Source organism: Capra hircus, assembly GCF_001704415.2.
Source record: "Capra hircus breed San Clemente chromosome X unlocalized genomic scaffold, ASM170441v1, whole genome shotgun sequence".
Classification (NCBI taxonomy): domain Eukaryota; kingdom Metazoa; phylum Chordata; class Mammalia; order Artiodactyla; family Bovidae; genus Capra; species Capra hircus.
Genome location: NW_017189516.1, coordinates 27,515,456 through 27,521,013, shown reverse-complemented (window position 1 = coordinate 27,521,013; position 5,558 = coordinate 27,515,456). Strand labels below are relative to the sequence as shown.

At 47.0% G+C, this 5,558-nt stretch overlaps 1 non-coding gene across 1 annotated transcript; it reads left to right on the top strand.

The window, feature by feature from the left end:
- The first annotated feature begins 3,765 nt into the window (after positions 1-3,765).
- Positions 3,766-3,838, top strand: TRNAG-CCC. The gene has a single exon. It is a non-coding gene; the product is annotated as a tRNA-Gly (tRNA).
- The last annotated feature ends 1,720 nt before the right edge of the window (positions 3,839-5,558 follow it).

The following is a 5,558-nucleotide window of genomic DNA, read 5'->3' as shown; positions in this document are numbered from 1 at the left end:
CATACTCAGTGAGTAATGCATAATTAACACATTTTGAAAAGCACGTGACTGAAAGCAAGTAAACCTTTCACAATGTCTTGACATACAAGGGAGATTTTACAGATTCAGTGAGGTGAGTAAAACAGGCTGACTGAAGGAGAGGTTTCAAAAAGATGGGCTAATTTTCTAAGTGAGAAGGAAGGTATGGGTCTTCGTCCCACATCCTTATGCATTTGGTTTAGTCAATTGGTCAAGGGGACCCAGGGAGCAAAAGTGTTTCTGTCCCCTTCAGGCTCCCAGGGAATAATGCCACCATTCACGAATCAGCACTGAGCAGGGGCAGGAGAACACATCCTCATTGGCAGGTCACAGCACAAATATCAGGAGGCTGGACCAATGAGAGAGAGCTCAGGATTGGATGGAGGGATGGTTTGATCAGGAAAGCCAGAGTTACGAGAAAAACTGTAGAAACACTGGGCTTTGCCTTCTCATTCACAGGCCAGTGTGCCAGGGGCTCTTGTCACTCAACTAAGAGTTGTTGAACTCCCCAGCCTTTCACATTTTCCTTGCTACTGATGATTCTACCCAGGATGCTCTCTGGACCTTGTTAAAGACTCAGCATACCTCAAAACTGGAAAAGACCCTAGAGATCATTTGGTTCAGCCATTTTCACTTGAGAAGTGTAGCAATTGTGCTAATTTCCTGGAGGACTTCTGAGAATCACCAGTGCTTTGTACTGGAGGCTTCGGTGACTGTTTCTCCAAGCTTCCAGCCTCAGCCCACAGACCCTCACTCCCTCAGCTTCCCCACATCATTCAAGTCTTCGGCTTCTTGGTTTCCTGCAGTCCGTAAAGTGGTTCTGTTTTCCTGACCAAATCCCATCTTCCTGACAAAGTTTGTATGGAGAGATGTCCAAACTCTCCCCCTGCATAGTGAAAGCCAAGATTGATACTTCAAAGGGAGTTCAGGAAGGAGGAAATCCCAGAGCAAGGGTGCAGTGGTGCTTGGTACAGGAATCACAAACACACTGGATCACGGCATGCCCCAAAGACACGTATTCACCACACCTATTTTTTTTTATATTTATTTATTTATTTATTTGGCTACACTGAGTCTTAGTTGCCACACGTGGTATCTTCCATCTTCCTTGGATTTTTTAGTTGTGGAATACAAACTCAGTTGCGGCATGTGGGATCTAGTTCTCTGATCTAGATGGAACCCGGGCCCCCTGCACTAGGAGCATGGAGTCTTAGCCACTGGACTACCAGGGAAGTCCCTCACTGAACTTTTAAATTTCTAGTATCAGAAACCCATTGGAGCTAGCTTAAGCAAAGAGATGAGGGTTGCATCGAACCCGCATCTCTTATGTCTCCTGCATTGGCAGGCGGGTTCTTTACCACCAGCACCATCTGGGAAGTCCCTTCAATAGTATAGGGAGTTACAAGCTTAGGAAACAGAGGGCATGGGTGCCACTTGTATTCAATTTCCTGCTCCCAAAGATATATGGGAGAGGTAGGATACTTAGGTGTGTCCTAAAATTAAAGGAAAAGTCAAACTTTAGGAAAGGCAGAGAAAATGGGAAACTCATGAATTTCTCTCTTCATCTTTTTTGCTTGTCTCTGCATTTCTGCTTTGTTCTTCCCTTTTACTTCAGAAAGGTTTTCTCTCACCCAAGCCAATGGAAGCAAAGATTCTAGATTGGTTTCTGCAGAAGCAGCAGCTGGAGATAGAAAGAGGGCCAGTCTCCTGCTCCAAACCTTTACTGGGGTCAAGTTCTCAAAAAATTTGAATGCAGTCAATGCACACAGAGGCAGGAGCCTCAGCCTAGAAAGAAGCCATGGCTGAGGACCTGATAAGACAGAAGGCTGAGCTGGTGCAGAATCACTGTCCAAGAGATGCCACAGGTGCAGTGTGGAGGTGGTGTTTTCATTTTCCACAGAAAGGGGTTCTTCAATAGTATGTGTATGTGCTAAGTCACCTCAGTCGTGTCCGACTCTTTGTGATCCTATGGACTGTAGCCCGCCAGGCTCCTCTCTCCATTGGATTCTCCAGGCAAGAATACTGGAGTGGGTTGCTGTTTCCACCTTCCCGATACAGGGATCGCATTTCTTATGTCTCCTGCGTTGGCAGGCGGGTTCTTTACCACTAGCACCATCTGGGAAGTCCCTTCAATAGAATAGGGAGTTACAAGCTCAGGAAACAGGGCGTGGGTGCCACTTGTATTCAATTTCCTGCTGCAAAATGGATACCGAGTGGAGGCAATTGCTAAACCACTCAATGAAGTCAGGATGTAAGTGAAAATAAAACAAATGAAAAGGCACTCCAATGAATGTGCAAACAAAAAATCCTAGAGGGCATGAAGAAATCTCATGCTACAGAAAAAAGCATCTAACAAAATAATTGGATATAAATTCAATACAGGTGAAGTCAATGTTACAGAATAGAAAAAAAATACTTGAAAATAATTATGTTAGGGATGTTCCAGGAGACCAGTGAAGGCATAACATTTATTCAAAGAAAGCAGGCCTCCTTTCCCCTTCCCAGGGCTTCTGACCAGTCAGCACTGCCCCACCTCCTGAGACCCCACTTCCCTCTCCCTTAAGGTCACGAGGCCCATGTAATATGCCTGGGGCTGGTCCTTTGCTCCTGGGGGCTCTGCTTGGGTGTGGCAGAAGAAATGAACAAAGCCCAGCTTTTCCCAAATGGGCTTCACAGCTCTTCATGATGGTAAGGAAAACAAGATGTGTTCTTGAGGCTCGAAGTGATAAAGAAATGTAAAGACATTTGAAAATGAGAAATTGGCCCAGGAAAAACACAACACGCATGAGGATCATAAGTCTGTGGGAACATTGTAGCACCCCTCACTCTCAATCTTCTGCTCAGCCTCTGGCAGTGGTTTGTTCCAAGAGGTCACTGCTATGGTCTCTCTGACTGATTCCGACCTAAAGCAGCTGCTCAGTGAGTCTCCAGAAGGAAGCCCCTTCTGTGATATGGATGATGAAAGAGATTCCCACGGGGTGGGATTGGATGAAGAATTCACAATTTTCTTTTCTCTTCAAAAGCCTACCAGTGCCCCTGGAGAAGTGCCGTGAGGAGGCAGTTCACGCTGCCAGAAGCTGAGGGGCAGTGCAAAAGGCAGTGCTTCACCCAGGATATCAATGGGCTCCAACTGGGCGCAGAGGTACAAACCTGGTAGCTGAGCAAGCAGATCTGTTCTGAGGCACGTGGCCACGTGACTTCATCCCTGCAGTGAAGCAAAAGGGCATCCTGGTCATACTTGCCCCAAGACTTCATCTCTGGGAACCTGTTGGTGGGGGTGCATCTGGAGGAGCCTCTACAGAAATTTAAAGAAGCTATTGGCAGGGCAATGGCATAGCAGATGGCCCAGTACCAGGATGAATGCCAGGTACACACGCAAGCAAAGACTGCAGAGATGCTGCAAGAGGAAAAAGACAAGGAGCAGAGAGAACAGATTTGTTCTGGAAACGAAGAAAAAAAAGGGGAGCAGAGCCCAGAAGAAAGGTCAGTGGAATGCTGACATCAGGAAGGTACTCTTTCAGGTGGGAAAGATGGGACCAGAGGATTATGATCTGTAATGAGAGGAGAGCCAGTCTAGGGAGGACTGTATGAATGGTTTGGATGCTGAAGTCCAAACTCTCTGGCCCCAAGGCTGGGTGCACACTAGGTCTCTGTGTAAGGAGAAAGGACCATACCGCGGGTCCCTGACATCCATACTGACCGAGAAGAAAGTAAAGGCTCCTACACAGTTAAGGCAAAGGTGGGGTTTCCCTGGTGGTCCAGTGGCTAAGACTCTGCACTCCCAATGCAGTGGGCCCAGGTTCAAACCCTGGTTAGGGAACTGCATCTCACGCACTGCAACTAAAGCTCTGACATGCTGCAATGAAGACCTGGTGCAGCCAAATAAATAAATAGAACAAAGTCAAGGTGAAGGAAACATAGACTAAGCCTCATAAAAATTTCTCATTCAGGGCTTCCCTGGTGGTACACTGGCTGAGACTCCAGGCTCCCTGTGTGGGGGTCCTGGGTCCAATGCCTGGTCAGGGAACTAGATCCCATATGCCACAGCTAAGACCCTGGGGCAGCCAAATAAATAAAGAAAGAACCAGAACAAGTTAAAAAAAAAAAAGCAGTGGAAAGGTTCTCATTTTATCAGACAGAATGGGCAGCTCCATTGCTTTGTGTAAAAGTCACAGGTCTTCACGTACAAAAGTAAAAAAGAAATTTTCCTAAACCCAGTTTTCCAGACCATCACTCTCTAGCACTCTGTAATCACCCCCTCAATTCTCCAGCTGAATGGACTGTGGTACTGGAGCAATTTGAGGAGGAAAACCCCAAGAGTTCTAGCTACAAAGCGCTCTCTTGCCAGGCTCCCCTCAGCAAATGTTTCTAGAAGAACAGTGGTCTAAATGGCAGCGCCTTAGAAACCAGGCCCAAGTCAATCTTGCATGCAGTCCCCGCGCATCGCAAAGCTCCACGCCATACCTCGCCTAGCTCCATTTGTCAACAGCCTCTCCGAATCTTCTTTCTCCTTCAGCATCCATTCCTCCACAGCAGCCTCTTCAGGAGGCACTTCCATTCCCAGCAGCAGTTCTCCTAAGAACCCAGCTTTAGCCTACACTTCCCTGAGCGACATGGAAAAATGTTGATCCTCCAGCTCTCCAGGGCTACCTTACACATCTCCCCTTGCTGGCTCTAGCTCCCAACACAAGGTTTCTTCTAGCAGCTGTCCTATGGAAGAACAACAATCCAGAGCTCCCCTTCTTCCCAACAACTTGTTCCATGAGTATATCCTCCCTGCATGGCATAGTCTGTCAATGGACATGTCCTGAGTCCACAGTGAACAATCCTCAGTTCCATAGAAGCTGGCCAAGTGTGTTAGCTGTTCAGCCATGTCCAACTCTTTATGACCCCATGGACTGTAGCCTGCCAGGCTCCTCTGTCCATGGAATTCTCCAGGCAAGAATACTGGAGCGGGTTGCCATTTCCTTCTCCAGGGGATCTTCCTGACTCAAGATTCAAACCAGGTCTCCTGCATTGCAGGCAGATTTCTTACCATCTGAGCCACCAGGGAAAGCCCATGGAAGCTGGCCTTGGGGGTCCAAATGGAGATTCTAGTGATGGGAGCTAGGGAGGAACAAAGCTACTGACCCTGTCCCTGAAATCCATACTCCTCAAAAGGAAGTTTCCTGGTGCTCTGAACTTCATATATTATGCATGTTGTTAGATGGTTCATGGAAAGACAAATCCTGGGATGGAGAGAATTCTGAGTTTGGAGTGGTATATGTGGTTCTGAGTTCCTTCACTATGATAGATCAGTTGGTACAACTGCATTTTAAATCTGGTAAACATCTTGGCATTTGGTCAGAGTAGCTCATGGAGTCCCATAGGCCAAGGGTTCCTTCTAGCCACAAAAGGATTCATGAGATGGTCATGGTATCCATCTCACCCACAGATACTGTGTTCAACAGGACGAAAACCTGGCCTAAAGCCACGACTGAAAGAAGTAGCTTTGTCTCTGAAAATATATTCAGGGCATTTAATACATACTCATTGTAGGA